This window comes from Lissotriton vulgaris, chromosome 1_1 (genome assembly GCF_964263255.1).
Source record: "Lissotriton vulgaris chromosome 1_1, aLisVul1.2, whole genome shotgun sequence".
NCBI lineage: Eukaryota > Metazoa > Chordata > Amphibia > Caudata > Salamandridae > Lissotriton > Lissotriton vulgaris.
In genome coordinates, this window is record NC_141685.1 from 1,486,420,232 (window position 1) to 1,486,443,845 (window position 23,614).

Sequence of the window (23,614 nt, forward strand, 5' to 3'; positions counted from 1 at the left end):
GCTTTCACGTTGATAAGAGCTCTGGTAACAGCCCATAAACAACCTATGTTGTTGCTGGGGCCTTATTACTTATGCTTGTGCCAGTTTTCACAGAGCCTTTGACAAATGAGCTTTGTCAAGATAAGCACAGCTTTTATAGGTTCCTTTTCTTCCGCTCCAAGAATTCCTTGTGTGCTCTTTAGAAGTGGAGTGGTGGGGGGAGAGGGGGGTTATCACCCTTCCGTCCATTTGCCTCAACACCTTTTGCAGATGTCAGCCGCATCTGATTCTGCGTTAGAACTGTTTGTTGAAATATTTACCGTTTGCGATAAATTCAGTGGTTGTTTTACCGTTAGTTTTATTAATTGTATCTGCTTGTTTAATTAGGATAATATTTCTGTCAATAGATGTGTGACTGTCGATTACAGACATTTTGCAGAGAAAATGTTTGCTTTACGCAACATCTATAAACAATGTTATTTTAGATGTAAAATAGTAACTTACATGTGAGAAATGGGGGTGGAGGGGTGCTACAGAGATTACATACAGTGATATTATTTTAAGATAACCCGCCCCCGCCTTTGCCTGTGCAGCTGTGACTGTGTAATGATTAGGTACACTTTAACCTAGTTTGTTTTTTCCTCTAACGTGACTGTGAGCCCGGGGCTAGGAAGGATGCTCTACCTGACCCGCGCTGTTCTTTTGTGTCCGTTAAATATGAATATAGCTCAGTAGGTTATAGTGCCTGCTGCAAATGCGTGTCTGTGATTTTCTGTGTAGCTAACCCATGTGTCCTCTGTACAAACGGGACACACATCGTCTTTTAATTATTATTTATAAAGCAGCCCTCCACTTCCTGTAGGAACAGGGGCCACACTGCCAAAAGAGCACAAAGTGCTGCTGCACTCTTTACAGCTACTTTTATAGCTACATAGGCCACCCGCAAACTTTGTAGAGCCTCTGACTACCGGTGTCTATATGACCACATAAAAACCCTTTCCCACATATTTGGGAAGGCTTCCTTCCACGTACTCTGGATGGCACACACTACAGTTTATAAAGACCCTGTGCGCTGTATTTAGATGCTCTCTGCCTCCAGGCACGGGCATAAACAGGGCATTTTAAACACTGCTGAAGAAGGGAACACAACCACACACACACAACCACACCTAACCACACACAAAACCACACACACACAACCACAACCACACATACAACCACAGACAACCACACACACAACCACACCCACACACAAAACCACACATACAACCATACACAACACACACACACACACACACACACACACACACCATACACACAACCACACACACAACACCTAACCACACATACACACAACCACACACCCAACCACACAACCAAACACAACCACACACACAAAGACACACACAACCACACACACAACCACACACACACAACCACACATACTCCCACACACACAAAACCACACACAACCACACATACAACCACACATACAACCACACACACAACCACACACACAACCTCACAGACAACCACACATAAAACCACACACACAACCACACAAAACCACACAAACACAACCACACACACAAGCAACCACACACACACAACCCCACACAACCACACACACTCAACCACACACACACACCCACCACACACACACACCACACACACACACAACCACACACACAACCACAAACACACACACAACCACACACACACAACCACACACATACAACCATTCACACAACCCGACACAACCACACCCACAACCACACACAACCACAAACACAACCACACACACAAGCAACCACACACACACAACCAAACACACAACCACACGCACAACCACACACAACCCCACACACACAGAACCACACACATGCAACCACACACACACCACACACACACACAAACCACACACAACCACACGCACACATACAACCATACACACAACCACACACACAACCACACACACAAAACCACACACATACACAACCACACACACAACCACACACACACAACCACACACACAATCACACCGTCAGTGCACACTTTCACCAGACACAGACACCATCAGTCGTCAGTGCACGCTTTCAACGGGCACAAACACCACCAGCTGTCAGTGCACGCTTTCACCGGGCACAAACACCACCATCCGTCAGTGCACGCTTTCACCAGGCACACACACACCATCAGCCGTCACCACCAGCCGTCAGAGCACGCTTTTTTACCAGGCATACGTCACCAGCCGTCAGTGCACGCTTTCACCAGAGACACACACCACCAGCCGTCAGTGCACGCTTCCACCAGGCACACACACCACCAGCCGGCAGTGCACACTTCTACCAGGCACACACACCACCAGCCATCAGTGCACAATTTCTACAGGCACGCACACCACCAGCCGTCAGTGCACACATCAATTGTTAACGCATCCACAATTAACTATTGTAGCAATCGCAGTATGGCACACTTTACTTTTAAACATATTCATCTAAAGCGCAGCATGCCACCATTGCTACAAAAATAATACACATTTTTTTGGCCTACAATTTATAGTCTTTTGTTGCAATTGATGTTGCAATATTTAGCAATGCCAATAGCTCAAACTTAATTAATGTGATACCTATTGCATTGCAAATGCTTGTTTTCATTGTGCTTAAAGCCCTGGAAACAGCATATCACAGTCATCTCATGGCATGGCACTGTGCATCATGATGAACCCTCCCTTCCCTCGCACCACCCCACCCACCCCTTGTTTTGGGAACTACAGCAAGGGTGAAATTCTTGATGGGCCTCTTCTGTATGCAACTCTGTTAACAAAGGCTCAGCTTAAAATTAATATGAAAATGTGGGCGAGTGAGTAGGTGAAGGGATGGATGGATGGCTGGATAGATTTGTGAAAGGGTGAATAAAAGGTTGAAAGGATGGATAGATGAGTGAGTGGAAGGATGAATGAGTGAGTGGAAGGATGGATGAGAGAAAATGTAAATAGATGGACGAATGGGTGGAAGAGTAGATGGGTGGGTAAAAGGGTGGATGGATGACTGAAAGGGTGGATGGATGACTGAAAGGGTGGATGGATGACTGAAAGGGTGGGTGACAGGAGAGTGAATGGGTTGATGGATGAGTAAAAGGATGGATGAGTGATACGGTCAGTGGATGGATTCATGAGTGGATGAGTAGAAGGATGGGTGGGTGGATGGAAGGAAGGATGACTAAGTGAAAGGGTCAATAGAGAGAGAAAGGGAGGATGGATGACTGAAAAGGTGAATGGGTGGAAGGATGAGTGACTGGGTGGATGGATGAGTAGGTGAAAGGATTGCTGGATGGGTGAATGGGTAAATGGCTGGATGGATGAGTGGAGGGATGAGTGTACGAATGGATAGGGTGAAAGGGTGGATGGATGAATGAGTGAAAGTGTGGATGGAGGGATGGATGAGGGAAATGATGGATGGAAGGGTACATGATGGATAGGTTTGCAAATAGATAAATATGTTTGGATATAGATGGGATTATTTATATATACTATTGCGCTACCTCCTCTGATGTGTCTGTAAAACGCACCTTTTGTCCTGAAGTTTTGTCCTGACTTTTGACCTCCTGCTCCGAATGTTTGTCCTGAATTTTTACCCTTTGCCCTGAATTTCTACACTCACCGTCCTGAGTTTGCACCCATGCCAGATGGTCACCCTAATCTGCGACCTACATTGTACATGCAGTGTGCGCCGAAGACACATTACTCAGTCATTAACTACGCTATTGTATGATGGTTCGGGCATGCATACTGAAGCTACACGCAGATAAGCTCCATCCAATGAATTCCTAAACTATGCGATGCCGATGTCTGTGACGAACTGAGCCAAAACAAGTTTTCTAACGCGTCAATTTTCTCAGGTACTTTTTGATTCTGCCACGTAAAGACCATCCTTAAAGTTTCCGTTACAACATGAAAGGATGTCAAACAAGTGTTTAAATAGAGCTCAGGGGAGCCCCCATCATCCGTCTCATGAAAGAAATAACGTGCTTCTCTCGTAGCACACAGAATTCGCAAGCTCCAAACGGGAGACGAGCTGTCCGAACCCTGCCCACGTGGGGAGAGGCGTGGCGAAGCAGGCTCTCGTGCCCATGGCAACGGACGCGGTGGCTGAGTGATTTGAAGCCGGTGGTGGAATCTTATCAAGGCCGCGAACCCAGTGGATGCAGTGATTGCAGTGCACGGCCCCTTCCTTCTTTGAGTCTGCCGGAGCGCGCCGGGCCCGTCTGACCGAGGTAAGAGAGGGACTGTGACCGAGCTCATCTCACCCGCACCTTGTGCGGCACATCCAAACCTTTCTGCCTCCGACTGATTTGTTGACGCAGGTTTGCTCTAACGGCAAGGCGCGCGCGCGCAGTGTATCACACGCACAGCTGGCTCGCGCACAGGGTGAGGGATACTGAGTGGGGTCGATCAAGACTGTCTCTTGCTAAGACTCCTGAGAAACGCCCTTTTGATGAAACAGCAAACTGTAAATTTATAAATCCCAACCCTCTTGAAATGTGGAGACTCTCAACGCTTCGAGCTCCATAGTTTTATTGTTAATCTAATCAGAGCTCTGTTGCTTTAAGGGTCAGTCAGGTTTGTAGGTAAATAATGGGTATGAAAACAGTACCATTTAATGGATTTTGGGGTTCGGGCAGGGTAATAAGGGGGTCTCGTATCGGCGAATTTTACTGAATTGTTGGTTAAACTTTCTGAAACGGCCTATAAAAAGCAGCCGAAAGCTCAAGTGGTCCAGAGTACATAAGCCAGCTAGTACCAAAGGAAAGTTTGAACAAGCATTGATAACTTTGTTTCTATATTTTGTGCTTGTGTCTTGATATTTTCTGTCTTGCAACGTTTTCGTGGACGTAGGTGTCAAACCAGTCTGTTCTTCGCATTGCGCGAAATACACGATAACAGCGGAAGATGTTAAGTGGTCTAGTGAATAATATGAAAATAAAACGAATGCATATGGCATTTGAAATGTAGCTTTAATTTAATGCTGGGCATTCGTAATTACAAATTATTACAATGCATCGTTGAATAAAACGCATAAGTGCCTCTGTAGTGAAATCGAAATGAAGAAATTCCAGAAGAAGAGGAATGAACTTTATGTATTTTTATTCGTAAGGTAAAAGAGCTTGTGGCCTGAGCCGTAACAACAAGGAGTCACGGAGTGTGTGACAGCTCACTCCAATGACGTCAGTTTTATACCTGCCAGACATAACAGCTGTCCGCGCGCCTGGCAACCAATAGGAACTGACTGCAACAGTTAACAACTAGACCCACAACATCTCCCTTTTTATGGGAAAAATAAGTAGATAATTAATGCACTTTACATGTAACAGTAGAGGATGGATGATGCTGGAAAAAGTAAACTCCTGGTCCCTTCTAAGTACATAATAAATAACAATTACTTTGGAACCCAAAAGTGAGGTTCAGAATGGGGAAAAATCACAGTGTGAACCTACAACTAAGTCATACTACCCCCGCCTGGTTAGAATTAAGTTCCCCGCTGTGTAGGAGGGAATCTGATTCAATACATATACATATATACATACACCTGAACTTAGGACACATCCCCTTTTCTTACATATTACAATACACTGTTTCTTTACTGGCGGCAAAGGTGCAAATAATGTCCCAGAAGAGCTGGCGTTCTTCTACAAAAGTTCTTAGTATTTTGAAGGGGGGGGGGGTGGATTAGTCTCTATCATAGGCGCAGCAACTGTGTGTAGGACGATAAGGATATCGTTGTTCTCTTCCGTTTGAACGTCAACCTCTAGGGATTCTTGCAAGATGAATTGCTTCAGAAGTAATATTTTCCATCTTCACCAAATACCTTCTTAGCCCCGTTGGATTTCTATGTTTGAAATGAATACATTAGTCTAAAGAACACTACTACTACTTTTTCTTTTACTTTCTGCTCTGCATGAAATAAGTCCTATAAGCCAAATTATGATTACACTAAGATCACTTGTGTGGTTGGAAAATTAAACTAAATTACAATACTAAGCTGGTAATGGTTGGAGGGGGAAAGAGGTGGGACACTAATGACATATGGGATAGGTTATATAACAATGTTGGAACACATGTTCTCATCAAAATCTTCCAGCACATTAATGTTTGTTCTTACGTTGTACTTTTGGTCAAATTTACCACAAACGCTTGCGAAATGTCCTACCTTTAGGCAGCTAGTACACCTTTTCTAACTTGCCGGGCAATTAGTGGAATCAGCTTTGTGGTTTAGGGAACCACATCTAAAACATACCGCAGGGGAGGAATTAGAATTATAGTTAGAATTGTTGGGTTTTGCGTAGTCATATTCTCTTCTTCTTCTGTCATTAACATAATACACACTAGAACACGATTCCTCTTTTCCCCTGGCTAACTCTTTTCTGCCTTCTAATGAACGTTCAATACCCTTCGCGATGTCTACGACTTCAGACAAAGAAGGATTTTTGCATGCTAACAAACGCTCCTGAATTTTGATCTCATGACAATGAAAAACAAATTGATCACGTAAATATTCATCAACTCTGTCACCAAATCCACATTTGGTCGCCAATACTCTCAAACTGCCAATATATTCCTCTACATTCTCAGACTCCGATTGCTTTCTCATAGCGAATCGATGTCTTCCTACCATTATGTTTTCCTCCTCATCAAACTGTCTTTCCAGTCTCTTCACTGCTTCCTGGAACTCATCGAGAGGAATAAATTGTCCTGGATCAGGTTCGTATTCTGGTAGACTTTCAAACATTTCCTGTCCTGCAACTCCTAAGAGTCCATAAAGAATAGCTTTCTTTCGTTCAGCGTCAAATTTCTTGCCATTTATCGCTACCAAATAATTTTCGAAAGCCTTGTACCATATCTTCCATTTTGATACCGGTTTACCGGGCACTTCTAGAAAATGTGCCGGGGCACTGAAATTACTCTCACTTGACATGACTATATTATCCTCTACTGGCTCTATTTTAATTCTGATATCAATTGTGACACTGGATTATGTACTTAATCAGAATAGAAACACTCTACTCATAATACAGTGCGAACGTTAAAGCTGAAATGTGGTTCACTTTTAAAAGGAGACACGTTCTAATTCCGTTTCTTAACTAAACACATATAACATTTTACCTTCTGTTCTGCAAAGCACTTGAAATACGACCTTTGTTAAATGCATCCGCAGCTGGCAGACCTGTATGCTAAATATATAAGTGCTTTACTAAAACAAGAGCCTTGTACACACCTATGATGCTATGATGAATAAATAAAATGAAACTACATGTATCATTTGATTACCTACCCTGCATGCACATCAGTTCACAAAGTGAAAATGAACAATACATGTACCATTTAATTTACCTACCCTGCGTGCACATCAGTTCACGAAGTGAAAGTTTTACAAACACTATAAGCATTAGTTGGCCATTGAATTACTAATTTGCATGTCCCACGTGAAACTGACTGTTGAATTCTCTGTTCCATAAACCTTTTAACCCTTGACCGCTGAATTATTACTTAGCGTGGCATCCGTGAAACTGAATGTAGACTTAGCCGACAGAATATAAATTTGATTCTTTGTCAGTACCTTTAGTTAACATGACGGTGACACTGTGCCTTTCAAAGCGAAATCGGCTTCAAAATGGCGTCGCGTCGCCTACGTCACAGACTCGATAGCGTGCCAGCTGCGTCACTGAATTCTACTCAGCTGAGGCGGTTTGACAGGTGACGGTTGCCGTGAAATCCCGTTAACTGAAACTGACGCTTTGGCGCGCGTCACAGCATTTCAGTTACCTCAACGCTGTGGAAATACAAGATGACAGAAAACACACGATCACCACGCTGACGCTTCTGTTGACAATAAACTGCTTTCTGAACTTGCCTGAAAGTATTCTTTACACAGCCTAGCGAGTGCGAATGTGCAGCTACACCAATCCGAATACTCTTCCTCACACAGCACCTTAATGAAGGACGTCGAAAACTCCACCGACTGAATTCGTGGCTCGAAAATAGAAAATATGCGAATTACCATCAGAACGCTTCATGAAATGTAAAAGAAAGTAGACACTTGCCTCGAAATAAGGTTTAGTCCGCTCGAAGAAATCTCCGCCACAAGCTCTTACTTTTTCATCCCACCCTCGTCGCCATAAATGTAGTGAAATCGAAATGAAGAAATTCCAGAAGAAGAGGAATGAACTTTATGTATTTTTATTCGTAAGGTAAAAGAGCTTGTGGCCTGAGCCGTAACAACAAGGAGTCACGGAGTGTGTGACAGCTCACTCCAATGACGTCAGTTTTATACCTGCCAGACATAACAGCTGTCCGCGCGCCTGGCAACCAATAGGAACTGACTGCAACAGTTAACAACTAGACCCACAACAGCCTCAAACTTCCACCAATGATTTTATCATCACTAGAAACCGCAAACTATTTACACAATATGGTATGCATTTTTTTCTGTCTCCTACGTCTCGATTTCTTCCAACATATAAAAGTGATTATAGACTTGGTCTCTGGCATCTTCTTGTATCTCCAGCTCAAATCTTTTTCTCTTTGATGTTTCCTTCTTTTTACACCCACAATTTAGACCCAAGTTTTTAATGATTATTTTAGACAGTTTGAAGAGAAACAGAACAATTGCACAAATGAGCACTATAATTGTAGGTTTTAGTATAACCCTCAGCATACCACCTCCCAAACTGTCAAACTACTCACCAACCACCAATATTAACAACCTATGCACTAATGACCTTAGTGTTATCCGGCATGAAGGAATAGCACACTTCCACTTTCAAAACCTAATATTTATTTATTTAATTAAATATTAGCCTGGGCTAATGCACCATCATGATTGAAGGAGTGCTGAAACTTTTCAACCACTCATCCCGGTCAAGAGACCTGGGTTTAATCCATTGTTTTTGCTCACTATGACACCCCAGTTTGGACCCAGCCATATTCAAATCAGTCTTGACCCTGTTCCTCATTGAAACAGCCCAACCCAAACTGCCAGGCCCTCCCTGGACCATAAACTAGCACCCTGGGACCGGTTACAGAGTTTCACCCCTCATTAGCCAGGCTAGCTTGAATCCAGTGGCACAGCAAGCAAGAGACCCACATCTGGGCATAACCGTGCCCACATAGGGCGAACATAGCAAAAACAACAAGATGATGGACGGAGTGCTGAAGCTTTTCAACCACTCCCCTCCAGTCAAGAGATCTGGCTTTAATCATCGTACTTTTTCTCACTATGCCACCCCAGTTTGGACCCAGCCACATGCAAATCAGTCATGTTATAAGCTCATTTATAGCGCAGGACTCACCCTGGGTCATCTCGGCGCTGCCTAGAAAAACCCAATAGCGAAAGGTCAGGTCGGCGGCTATTTTAAAACAGTAAAAGGCTTCTAGTTGTTTCCTAAAGGTGGTGTAAATCGGAATTTACCGCAAGGCCATGGGCAGTCTATTCCAGTAGTTTGGAGCAAGATACGAAAAGGCTTTACCCCCAGTGCGGCTCAAGCGTATGCGAGGGATCTGTAGAAGTCCTATTGTACCAGATCTCACATTTCTACCTGGTACGTGTTTTACCAATTTCTTTCGTAGATAGTAAGGTCCTCTACCATTTAGAGCATTATAAGTAAGGCTGACAAATAGAGCACGCCAGGAAGCAAGACTGACCCGACTGATCCGGTCCCCTGGCTGCCGACGGATACCACTGAGTACCGCGGCGACTGCTGCCCGATTGTGGGCGGTCACTCTTTATCCGGCCTCTACCCTCCGAGGCAACTTGGCATTTAGAGGCTAAATCATTTAAGGCTTTCATTGAAATTATCCTGATGATGGACCCCGTGATTTAATAGGGGTCCCAAACGCCGTCGACCTTTTAAAGCACCAAAACTTATAAACGTGATTACTATGTGTTTTAAGGTGCTTAGTTGTTATACTCTGTGCAATTGTATTCATGTCGGAGATACTTGCTTTGCCTTATAAAGCCCTTCTTTGCTTTCTACATCTAACCTTTGTACCCGTTCTGTAAGTGCTGGGCACAGGCTTGTGTTCCACACTGGCTGACTTGTGGAAGGTACTCAGTGTGATTTAACTACATGTACCTTGAGTAAAAACTCTGAAAGACCACTGTCCGGCTGGACATGTCTTTCTAAATATAGATTGACTCTGTCTATACTTTATTTGTTCTCTAATCTCCTGCATGCATGGGACCAATGTTGTTTGAAAAAAAGTACGCTCCCCGAGGTCCCTGCTGACTGAAATTGGGGCCCCTTGTTGTTGTAAAATTATAAGTAAGGCAGCATATTTAAAAAAAGGATCTCTTCCTTACTGGGAGCAAATGCAGTTCTCTTAGCAAAGGTTCAGAGGGGGAGCCGGCTGGCATGTTTAAAATCATTCTGGCAGCGGTATTCTGAATCACCTGTAATTTATTTAGCAGTGTTTCACCCACTTCAGCCAACAGGGCATTGCCATAGTGTAAGCGACTAAACACCATTGCATGTACCAAGGTTCTGCGGTGATTAGTAGGCATGTATGGGAGAATTTTACGAAGTAGTCATAGGCTATAATAGCAAGAGCTCGTTGTGGTTGCTATATGATCTTTCATTGTTAGTGATTTGATCCAGTTTTAGTTCAAGATTTTTGACACTTTGTTTGGGCACAGGGGTTACACCCAACTGTGAAGGCCACCATTCGTTTGACCAGACCGCCGAAGCTTTCCCTAGTAGCATAGCTTCAGTTTTTCCAGGATTCAACTGGAGACCGTTATCAGTCATCCAGTTGGAAATTGCCAATATACCTATGGAGAAACTGACTTTGTCAGCTTCTGGATTAGGGCTGATGGTGAACATAAGCTGGGTGTCGTCAGCGTAGGAAATAGTTTCGAAGCCCAACTGTTATGATACTTTTGCCTGTAGTGTAGTTCCTATTTTCCCGATAGGCCCTGCGCATTGGAATAACATAAACAATAGTATGGACGTAGAAGTGCGGTCTTCCAGGTCTCTACTGACTATGCTAAACTTAATTGGGTTTGTTACCAACTAGCTCAGAGGTCACTGGAAACTTTCTTGACTGAATAGGAAGTGATCAGCTTCCCTGGTACAGGCAAGAAGGGATTCAGTTTTCCAACAACCGCATAAACATGACAACTTTGCTCCTTAGAATAAGAGTCAATCTCTAGAGGCGTGTGAAACAATAGACAGTTATTTTACTCAGTCCGTTGTGCAGATTACTTTTACCAAGATGCAGAGAAATAGAGAGATGGGCGTTTTCAATAAAAAGGTATTATTTACTGAACAGTCTTTCTTCTCATGCAAGAGAAATGAATTGCCACAATTGCAAGACTAGTTATTATAAAAAGTGCGTACAGTAAAATGAGGATTGCGAAATAATACTGTAAAAGCATTGATATGGTTTCTTAGCCATACAATGGTTAAAATGAATACATTTAGCTAACGTACTCAACTGGTGCTTCTAACTACGCCTACCCCAGTGTACCTGACCTAAGCCTAATACTTGGAAAGGAGTAAGGAAGTAGCAGTTTTAGTTAAGTTGGTTTTGCCAAGGTTTGCTTCAAGAATTCTCCATAAGGGTTTAGTCAACACCATACCTCTGGAATAGAATGTTGGAGGTCTTGTATCTCCTTCCAGGACTCGATATCCCAGTCACTCGCAAGAGTAGGCTGGAAACGCCGGAGCTGGATTTTCTAGGCAGGAGAAAAGACAGCTCTTGATCGTTTATGCCATTATAGGGGAATAAATGGATTATAGCCGTATAGGGGCATAAGGTCACAGTATTGATCGGGGTCCTAGATTAGAACGCGACACCCACTCCACGAATTTATGTCCATCAAATCACTAAAAACTATAGCAATAAGATGCATGTGTAACATTACCCACCCCAAAATACATATTTGCATTTCAAATGGCGTACTTTGAAATACATGGAATTATTTGTACTGTACGTCTTAAAGCATAGAAATCATTCAAAATTATAGCATATTTAATCAGGGAACGATTTTGCGAAAAATTACACATGAAATATCTCTTTAAACAGAAAAGAAGGGCGAGATAATTTCATCACATAGAAATGCAATTGCTGTAACATGTGCTAGAGGCTGGTGTAAAGTTATTATGTCTCTAGAATTACCTAAAAATAGAAGCTTCTGTTCTTTATGAATAGGTCTACTTTAAGCAAAGAATTTCGTGCCAGAAAAAGGTAAATATTTTAAAAAGGTGTTCAATTCAAAAAAAATTTTTTCATGGTGAACGGGGGAATAGAGTTCCAACGCTTTTCAGCAGTTTTTGTTGATCAAAACTGAAGGCCGAATTCAGAGTTCATGGGAACGCTGTGTGTCGGAATGCTTTTTAAAATTATTGTTTCTGTTCAGGGGAGAACATCATATCAGACAGGCTCTCAAAGAATTGGTCTACAAAATCAGGTGACAGTTCGACCAAGTTCGATAGTGCTGTAACTTGGCAGGTGTGAGAATGATAGCTATCATCAAAGTCTGGATCAGCAATGCTCACTGAGGGTCGTACCTAGGTGATGTCGTTTTTATTTCTCGCTCCACTGTTACCACCTAGTCGCAGCACAGGAGTCTCAACGAATGCCGTCATCAGGATTGGTAGCCGCTGGGGACAACACAATGCGTGAGCCGTTATCGGACTTAGCAAAGTATCGATATCCATTGGTACTGCTGATGGAAGTGCAAGACAGATGTCCAACACGCACTCATCTCCGCATAGCATACATCGAAGCACAGGTAAGATGCAGGTCTGCCATATAGGTCTGAATGAAAGAAACCAGGTCATGTTCAGATCTCTCAGCCTGGCCAATCCAAGGACTCTAGTTATGTGGTCCCGGTAGCGTATTGCTAGGATCGTTTCTTCCATCCTTGTCGGAGTCATGTCTGAGTTTTGGCTTGCCATATCGGAGCAGGAGGGTCAAAAATAAAATGCCTGCTACCAGTCCCAAAAATAGGGGTATGCCGCCAAAAACTGAATGGACAAAATTAGGAATGATTCCTAGAATTGCTTTGAATGGTGTTAGCAGTCCCGTAAAAATGGTCTTAAATATGCCTGGTATGCCTATGGCACTAGACATGTTAAGGATTTGGCTAAGCATTTCTGTGAAATGCACGGGGCAATTTGTTGATAAAAGGTCATGAATATCTAATGTTGTCCTTGCAACTTGGAGTTCATACGTCTCTTTTGATGACGTGATGGGCACTGTTGTCTGCAAAAGCACAGACTTCATTCTGCTTAAAGTATCAATTCGTATAGAAGAGAAATTCAAACGAGGCCATATGGGAGTCTCAGTGTCTCCAGGGCCGTTTGGAAACAATGCTTGCATACATCATTTGACCATGGAAGTTACGCTTACGAGATATGCTTTCCCTGGCAAAAGTGAGAAAACAATACACCTGCCTGTGCTGAGAAACTATTTCTTAGAACACAACCGTTAATAAAGCATACATGAAAAAATAGCATGAACACTTGCTTTTAGAATTGCAACTTTTACTTTAATTCTTTTCTGAAGACTGTTATTATTTTTAGTCTTTTGTCTTTTTAGTGCATGAGAAAACAACATGAATAATATTATACAGTTATATACAAACAAAAAACACACATTGGTATGTACATAGTTCCAACAAACTCACACTGAACACATTCTTGGCCATCCAATCATACAAAAACCACATTCATACTGGTCCCAGTGTCATGAAAACAATTGTGTAAAATGAAAAACAATCCCGATTGTTAGTTTTTACACATAAATCAAATTTTTCAAAATTTTTAGAAAAAAGCGATATTTCAATCAATTGGTGCATTCCATATAGAACAAATGACAAGGGACCGGGTCAGGTCGACGCGTTTCGAACCCTATAATTCTGGGGGTTCTCTTCAGGACCACAGTCTAACTCGACAAGTGGGACGAGTCTCCACAGAAAACGAGAGGAAACAGATGTATTCCCAGTGAAGAGGGAGCGAAAGGTGCTTTGAGTAGCGCGTGTATGCTCAAAAAGATGCTTCCCAGTCGGGACGAGCGCGGTCCGAGGGATCGGATACGGCGTCACTATAGCCTCGTTCGCCTCTTCCTGTTCGAATGCGATCCTTCAAACTCGTAATTTTGCTTAAAGCTGTTCTTCAGACGACTTAATCCACCACTTTCCGAAATATTTCACGCACCTCCAACTCCCTGGCAAAAGGCCACAACAGCTGTGATCCGTTATTAGAATGTTACTCCCATTCGGGATCTGCTTAAAGAAAGGCTCTATCTGCGAAGCAGGTGTGACATGCTGGTGGCTTGAAAGGTTGTTAGAATTTCCTTCACAGGCTCCGTGTAAAGTAATACCTTGGCACAAAAGTATACCGCTTAGTGAATGTTTGCAGTTTTCACCACTAAGAAATACATTTTTGTTGCTGTCACTATAGCATGTGTGTGTGTATGGTAATTTCCATGCTGACTTAATGTATCCTTTACCCAATTGTTCATATTGGCCAGTAGGTATGTATGTATTCAAGGCAATTTTTAAATCTGAAAGTTGTTATCGGAATTGTGATAATTGCAACACAGGCAAAAAAGGTAGCCGGTACGTGTTTTGGACTGCTCAGGTCAATTCGAAAGATCCTGCCCCTACTCCCCCACAACTCTCAAAAACTGCTGATCCAAGGACTGATTCTTTCTAGGCTCGACTTTAGTAATTCCATCTACTTAGGGGCCCCAGAGGCAACCCTGAATAAACTACAAAGGGTCCAAAAGGGTCCAAAATGCAGCTGCCCGGATCCTTACTAACACCCCGGCCAGAGCCTCAGCCAAATCAGCGCTGAAGTGTCTCCATTGGCTTCCGGTTAGAGAACGTGTGATGTTCAAGGCCCTCTGCCTAGCACACATACTGCTCCAAAACAATGGTCCCCCAAGCCTAAAAAAATTTATCAAACCATACAAAGCCCCTAGATCCCTCTGCTCTGACCAGGAACACCTCATTGTCACCCCCAGAATTAAGAAGGCCCGAACAGGAGGAAGACGTTTCTCGGTTCACACCGCACGTCTCTGGAACGCCTTACCGCACTACCTGAGAACCGAATCCAACTACCTACGGTTCAGGAAGCAATTGAAAACCCACCTCTTCCCTTAAACTGTCTCTCCCCTTCCCTTGCTGACTCCTAGTTGTACTGATTTTAGCGCTGGGATACTTACGGGTGACTACGCGCTCTATAAAATTAAATAATAATAATAATAATAATCCCGTGTATTATCCATTCAATGACAGGACTTTCTGACATTGTTAATGGTAATCTCTCAAGTTTTTCGATGCTCAGGATTGTATAGTCTGCTCCTTTCTGTGCCAAGCTGATTTGTTTATCAGTAAGGTTAAAGATGGAAAACAATGACGTTGTGTTGATTAAACGCCAAGGCACATAGCCTGAACGAAGATTTTGCAGCGTCCAGCCTAACTGTACAATAGAACGCAATTGCGACTGGCCATGCTGTAACATTAGCAAGTCTTTGTCTATTATATCTATGGCAGATGATACAATACTGTCCAGTGAATATATTCTGGAAGACAGTCATTAACCCATTGTCCACAACAGAAAGTGATCTTTCCAAATTAATACGATAAATTTCTCGTATTTTTTCAGCTGTTTCAATTTGTGTGACTTTCCAAGCCTCGTTGTATGCTGCATAGATGCTGGCTGCTATGAAGCGTTTCTGACGCTGTTTGCGTGGTCCCATAATAAAATCGCGCAAATCAGCACCATCTTTAAGTAAAGATAAGTGTTGCTTAATTTCAGCCAGTGTGGATGATTCTAGCTATTCAAGGCACAACTTCCCTACACTGTATGTTGTTACTATCCCTGGATGTTGTCTCTGGGAATATCTAGGGTCTGGTCTGGTCATTGTTAACCCCTGTGTTTTATTCAGGAATCTATCTTAATTAAAATTAATTAATTGTGGGTTTGTAATGCGCTAGAATCGACTCCCGAAGGAGTATCTCTGCGCAGTAGACCGCTGGGGAACCCGTCCTGGCTTTCCCTGTGAGATGGTCCCTACTGGGTATCTCCAAGGTGAAACCAGGCACCCCCGGCGTATGTGGGGGGCCGTTGTGGAGATGAGGCAAGCTAATGCCCAGAGTTGCAGAGTGTGATCCCTGGTTAGAGGAGGCACCGAAAGGAGAATTATCGAGTCCGCTAACCCTGGTCCATGACCCTGCCGCGTCAGGAATTGAACCCTGGTCCCGGGCCGTCCCCTGCTCGCGGGTCTGCCGCCTCTAACCAGTGAGCCACACCACTCCACCTTGACAGTTATTCGTGTCAGTAGGCCAGATTAACCACTTTTTCCAATCAGGATGTGTTCTGTTTAGATGTAAAATTTTAGATATGTCTATTTCAATATCTGTTTTTTTTTTTTTTTTTTAAATATATTTTTATTGCAGGAATCAGTAAATCGTTACATAATCGACCAGCATTATATCACAAGCAAAATCAGTGAAATACAACCCTCCGTCCCCGCGCCGTAAGTTTCTTACACAGCCATCCGGCCCACAACCCTGGGGTCGGGCGGCGAAATTCAATGGGGGCACAGAAGGATGTCGGAGCTGGTCCGGATGATCCACTGTCCGTCATCTGCTTTTCCAAACAAGCCTATAAACCCAAAAGGAAAACCCCACCCTCAAAACACTACTAACCAAAGAAAACCCCACCCAACCCCGCCATCAGCGCCTGGTAACAACCGCAACAGGATCTGCTAAGGGACCCACGGGGAAAGCAACAGGTCTGACAGTGCAATCGTTTATCGGGACATGGGGCGAGCCGCTTCTTCACCTTCAGAGTCGCTGGGGGCGCAATAATCCCTAAGGGCCTGCACTAACGTTTCCCACTCCAGCGCTGCCTCCTGCGCCTTCTCATTACGCTGCCTCCAAGCTAGCTGGTATCTTAGCGTGCTCTCCCCCGCCGCCCACTTCAAGAGCTCGCTGTGCCATCGGCTTCCTGTCGGACCAACTCGTGCCTTCCAGTTCCTGGTCACCTCTCGTTTAGCAAGGAGGAGCCCTAAGTCGATAAATTTGCTGGAAATTTTATTCTTGGGGGTATGAGGGAACCAGTGTAGGAGTCCCACCGCCGCGTCAAACGATAAGGACCTCCCCGTCACCTCCTCCAGGGTCTTCCCCACTTCTACCCAGTAGGAGGACAATCCCGGGCAGGCCCATAGCATGTGGAGAAGGTCCGTCTCCTGGGCTGGGCACCTGGGGCAGTCCGCCGAATTCGTAGCAAAATATCGCCTGATTTTCACCGGGGTCAGATATGCTCTATGGAGCACGTAATAGTGGACCAGCTGAAAGCGGGCGTGGCGTGTGCCCTTCCAGGCTCGCCGCATCAGCTGGGACCAGGTCGTCTCCGGGATCTCCCTGCCAATGTCCTCCTCCCAGCGGTTTCTCAAAGTAGTGAGGGGAGCCAATCCCTCGTTGATCAGTCTGCCGTAAAGGCAAGTGACCGCCTTCATCGTGCCCGCAGACATCATCACGTATTGGCACACCGGAGATAAAGTGGGTTCCTCCTGCCCGCTTTTCCAGTGCGCCTGGATCGCTCGGACTAGGGCCGAGTGCAGCAGAAAGTCGCCGCGGGGGATCTCGAAGCGATCAATAAGCTCCTGAAAGGGCAAGAGCGCCCCGTCCTCATACAGATCCCCTACTAGCTGTAAGCCGGCGTCCTCCCAGGCCGCCAATCGTGACCAATCGTCGCCATGGGGGAGGGCCGTCAGCATCCCCAAAGGTATTTCGGGCGCATACGGTGTTCTCAGATGGCCTCGGGCGTGAGCTCGGTTCCAACACAGGCGAACGGTCCGCTCCTCCAGCGACAAGTCCCGTAGGGCCAAACGTTGTCGCAGCGCTATGAAGGAGAGAACATGCCTGGCCATACCCGTCCCCCTTCTGTCTTCCGGGCCCCGGAATTCCCGGGCGATGTCCTGGGTGAAGGTCTGGAGCTGCGCCGCCAAATAATACTTTTCAAAGTCCGGCACCGCAAGCCCACCCTCATCCTTCGGCCTCATCAGGGTCTTGAGGGCCACCCGTCGGCGGCCCGAGCCCCAGAGGAATCCGACTATCATTGATCTTAGTAGTCGAAACGTGGCCGGAGGGACCCAGATCGGCAGTGTCCGGAAGTAATATAACAGCCGGGGAAGCGCCACCATTTTAAGCAAAGCGATCCGCCCTGCCACCGAGAGCGGCAGCGTGGCCCAGAAGTCCATACAGCCTCGAAGTGCTCGAGTGCTGCGGGCAATGTTCCCATCTAGGAGGTCGGATGGGTCGTGATAGACGTATACCCCCAGGTACTTAAAGCAGTCGGGTTCCCATCTGATCTCCCTACTTAGAGTAGGGGCGGGGGCGCCCTTGCGAACCGGGAAGAGACAGGTCTTAGACCAATTCACCCGGAGGCCTGAGACCTCCCCAAACTCCGTGAGCGCTGTCGCCGCTCCATGTAGGGCGGCGAGCGGGTCCTCTAGGAAGAGCAACAGGTCATCTGCATACAGCGAAACGTAGTGCGGGCCCAAAGGAGTCCACAGGCCCGTATAATGGGCTCCCGATCGAAGATGCAGCGCGAGTGGCTCCACCGCCAGCGCAAAGAGAAGCGGGGACAACGAACACCCCTGCCTCGTGCCTCGTTCCACCGGATATTGTGAGGAAATCAGTGGTCCCGCCCGAACCCTGGCCGATGCAGAGGCATAGAGAACCGTGGTCCATCTGAGGAAGCCCTCACCGAGGCCGAATCTCCGTAGCACAGTGCAAAGGTAGTCCCATTCCAGGCTATCAAAAGCCTTCTCTAGGTCCACCGATAAGACAACCGGGGACGGGGCATCCACAAGCGGTTCCCCTAGCAAGCGGAACAACCTGCGAATGTTCATAGTCGTGTTACGCCTAGGGATAAAACCAGTTTGGTCCTCATGCACCAGGGAGCTCATGTGTCCCAGCAGCCTCGAGGCCAAGATACTGCTCAGTATTTTATAGTCAACCGTCAGCATCGATAAGGGACGGTAAGACCCCGGGTCGGACGAGTCCCTTCCTGGCTTGAGGAGAGGAACCACCAACGCCTCACACATCGAGCTCGGGAGCCGCCCGAGCCTCTTCGCCTCTCTGTAGACTACCAATAACCTAGGGGCTAGGAGGTCAGCATAAGCTGCATAAAACTCCACAGGCAGGCCGTCCAGGCCCGGGGTCCTATTCCTCGCCATCCGTTTAATGGCACTGCGGATCTCTCCCAATTCTATGTCGGACCCCAGGGCTTTCGCCACTTCTTGCTCTACTGTTCGGAGCTCCAGTGGCCGTAAATAATTATCGAGCAGGTCAGGGTCTCGGGCTGAGCGACTGCGGTACAAACGTTCGTAATATTGTCGGTAGCAGCAGAGACTCTCCGGCTGAGTGTACACCTCGGTTCCGTCTGCCTTATGCATAGATGTCGTCAATGAGGACTGACGCGTAGGGTTGGCCAACCATGCCAGCAACGCGCTCGATCTATCCCCCTCTGCGATGGACCGGACCGGACCGTATAGGCCTTGTAGTCAAAACAGCGAAGCCGTTCGACCTCCGCCGCCACCGTCTCCCTCGCCTCCGCCGTGCGTACCTGTAATTCAGGGCGCCCGGGGCGGCGAATTTCCAGCTCGCGGAGTTTCCGGTCCGCTGCATCTAGGTCGGCGAGGATAACTCGCCTCATGCCTACCTTTTTAGAAATACAGTAACCCCTCACCACTACCTTAAAAGCGTCCCACTCTAACGCTCTCGTGCTCGCGGTGCCGCCGTTGGACGCAAAGTACTCTGAGACCTTATCACCTAGGTCCGCCCTGAAAACACTGTCCTCAAGAATCTCGGGCCGTAATTTCCAGGTGGGCACCGCAGGCGCCCCGGGGAACCAACGAAGGTCCAGCAGGAGGGGGTTATGGTCTGAAATGGTTCTGGACAAATATTCAGACCGGACCGCTGCCGAAACCAGTTCGGGCGAGCCAAGAAATCCGTCCAGTCTAACATGCAACTCATGGAGGCTCGAGAAGTAGGAATAGTCCCTAGATGTGGGGTGGTGCGCCCTCCAGATATCCGTTAGACCCCAGCGGGTCTGCCAGTCCTTACGACCCTTAGCCATGCGACGAACCGGAGAATCTGGAAGGGGTGGATGCGAGCGGTCAGTGTCTACGTCCACTACTGAGTTGAAATCTCCCCCGAGCAGAAGGGGCCCGGAGAAGAAGTGGGCCAACGAGCCCGATAACCTGGAAAGGAAGGCAGTCTGGTCTATATTAGGAGCGTACACACAGCAAACGTTCAAGTCCCTCCCTCCCAAAGTGCCCGAGATAGCCACGTAACGCCCCTCTGGATCTATCACTGTTTTCGTGACCTGGAAGGGGACCCCAGCTCTAACCCATATCAGCGCCCCTCTGGCATACGCGGAGTACGATGTGCAAAAGACCTGCCCCCTCCATCTACGCTGTAGCGCCGCCCCTTCCGCCTTGTTCAGATGAGTTTCCTGCAGCAGCGCCATTTGCACTCCCCTACGCACTAAATAAGCGTGGACTTTGTGGCGCCTGGACATAGTATGAAGCCCCCGCACGTTCCAAGTAACACATTTCAAGTTAGCAACATCAGCCATTGTCCCATATCGTTCTCGCAAAGTCTCCCCATCTGGGTCCCAACAAAGAAAGGACATCAATCATCCCAGCACTGATGGCGGCCATTTTCCCCAACCAAAACCGAACAACCCAAGAATGAACTAGACCCCCATCCACCCTCCCCAGAACAGGACCCAAATAGCACCATCTAGATCCCATCCAAACCATACCCTCCAACAACCCACTAACCCCTACTAATCCTGCGGTCGCCACCGTAGGAAGGCCTTAAGGGCCAGGTGCGGGCCGGGCGGAGGCAGTGGGCCCTCGACGCTCCGGCTACCAGGACTAAAGCAAGCCCAAAACAGTGCCGAAAACCCTCGGGGCAAAAACAGGGCACCCCACCCTCCCTGCCCCGGTTGTCAGCATCAATTGACGGCATCCGCCACCCCCCTGCCGGGCCCCCTCCCAAAATGAGGTAGCTCACCCCGTTACCCCTGTCCATCCAGAAGGTCTTCCACCGATTTCGGTATGATCACCGGTGTATGGGCGCTATCAGTCACCGAGTCCTCGGAGTCCGTTGGTGCCCCCTCGTCACCCGGGTCTGCTTCCTCCTCAATGGCATCGTCCCGTGAGCCAGATAGCGCAGATAACACCTCCAGCACTCCCCTCCGCTCCGTCGACGTCTCTGCAGTTGAGGGCCCCCCCGAGCGGCCACGGCGACTCCGAATCCTCCTGGATCGCCGTCTCTGCTCCGGCTCCTCCGCCTGCTGGGATGAGGAGCCGAAGCCATCTTTCCCTGCTCTATAAAGCTCGAGCCAGGCACAGACATCCTCCGGGGTGTCAAAGAATTGAGTTTTGTCATCGACAATTATGCGGAGCCTTGTAGGATAGAGGAGCGAGTACTGGATGCCCTCGCTCCTGAGCTCGCGCTTGACCGCCAGGAAGGAAAACCGCCTGCGTTGAGTTTCGTAGGTGTAATCCGGGAAGATGTTCACCTGACTGTTCGCCACTTTGAATGGACCATTATGTCTGGCGGCATTGAGGATTAAGTCTCTGTCCCGAAAGTGCAATAACCGCGCCACCACTGGTCTCGGGGCACGTCCCTGCTGCGGTGGCCTCGCCGGGACTCTATGGGCACGCTCCAGGGTGTAGAAGGAGGATAGCCCCTCCGGGGCCACCGTGTCACGGAGCCAGGCCTCCAAGTATGCCACCATGTCGCCATCCTCGATCTTTTCCGGAAGGCCCACCACACGGATGTTGTTCCTCCTGTTGCGGCCTTCCGCATCCTCCGCTCTCTGCTCCAGGGTCGCAATCCGGGATAAGGCATCCTTCATAGTCGCAGCCAAGGTTCGCTGCGCCGGCTCCAAGGTTTTCACCGAGCTCTCCACTTCCTTGACCCGGTCCGAAAGTTTGCCGTGGTCCGCTCTAAGGAGACCTAGGCTCGTCGCTACCTGGGCAATGTCCTGCTGGAGGGCCGATCGCGTGGTCGCTATCGCCTCTAAGACGCGGTCAAATTGCTGTTGCATCGATGCACCACCAGAACTCTCTGGGTCCCCACGGTCCTCTTTGTCCTGGGTTTCCGAGTCTGAGGCGGCTGGGGTAGTCCCCTTGGCTCCTCTAGGTTTCCCCATGTCGCCGGGAGCACTCCGTGCTGGTCCAGGAGCAGGCGTCTCCGAGTGTAGGCTCCGGCTACGACTCTCCCGGTTACTGGACCTCAAGTCGAGTACCGGAGATCTCCTTCTCCAGGGCCTGTTGGACCTTCTTCGCCTCGGCTCGCGCCACCACCACGTCGTCCGAGGGCACCGAGGAGGAGGCGGAGACAACCGCCGCCAGGTCGGGCAGGCCCGCACAGCCGATAAAGTCCCGGGGTGAGGGTCACCAACTCCACCGGACGATTTGCGGCGCCAGAGGGTTGCGCCTCCCATGGAAGTGGGTTGGCCAGGAAAAAATAGCTAGGTGCGGTGTCGTGAGTGGGGCCACCGCCGGGAACAACAGACGTCCGCGTGCGGGATCCACTATAGCGTGGGCATCCGCCCAGTCACCCAACCGAGTGCATTCTCGTTGAAAAAAGTCCGATCTGACCGATATCCAGAACACAGATCACTGGGAGATGGCAAAGCCGGGGGCGAGCCGCCGCCGGTGATGCTCCTCCAGTTCAATGGATCCGGCCAGGGGGACAATGAAGTCCGGGCGCCATGTTGGGTCGCACTCCGCAACTCCGCAAACTTCGGTTTTACGCCGGATCATCACTCGTTCAGGCCGCGCCAAGGGCCCTGGCAGGTCTCCGTCGGGCCGTTCAGCAGAATGCGGGGGCTGGGGTGCCCCGCAGCCTCCGATTTACAGGATAATCACGGGCTCAGTCCCGGAGCCGAGCTCTCAGGCGACCATCGCCATCGGCGCCCAAGCCACGCCCCCCCTATTTCAATATCTGTTGTTGCATTATCAGGTATTGGCTTCGGAATAGACGGTTTGTTAAGGTCTTTAATCTTAGCTAGGTCAAGACAGGTTGTTTGGTGAAATGTGTCATTTAAGAACATTATTTGTTCTGGGATCATGCAGGCTCGAAATAATGCTTCTAGGCCTTGTACCTGCCAATCTTTTGTACCCCAGATTATTTTTGTTTCAATGTTATTTTTCCAATAATCAAAACCAAATGTCATCATTTTTTCATAAAATGCTTCTGAATATATCAATTTAGTATTTGTCAGCATTGTTTTCAATCCTGCTTTATCCAACAGTTTATAATAAAACGTTTCTGCATCACTGGTGTTAAACCCTGAGAAGTACTGACATTTCTCATAGAATGTTTTAGAACTGCTTTTAGGTGGAATAGATCAATGTTCCCATTGGTTATATTTAAAAACATTTCTAGGTTGTGCAGATTTGTGCAAGTAATGATCTCCATAATGTGAGAAGCAGTACATCTGTTCATAACTAGACGAACCTTGTAAATAATCATGTTCTGTAAATCTTGCTGACAACACTAAATCAGACATCATATTATTAATACTTTCAAAA

The 23,614-nt window shown here is 47.2% G+C and overlaps 1 protein-coding gene across 1 annotated transcript in view; it reads left to right on the plus strand.

Annotated features, from left to right (window-relative positions):
• Positions 1-4,119: 4,119 nt before the first annotated feature.
• CCDC146 (coiled-coil domain containing 146) overlaps positions 4,120-23,614 on the plus strand; it is a 1,211,813-nt gene continuing 1,192,318 nt past the window's right edge. Inside the window, exon 1 of the mRNA XM_086967356.1 lies at positions 4,120-4,254. The gene's annotated coding sequence lies outside the window, so the exon portion shown is untranslated. The remainder of the gene's footprint in view (positions 4,255-23,614) is intronic.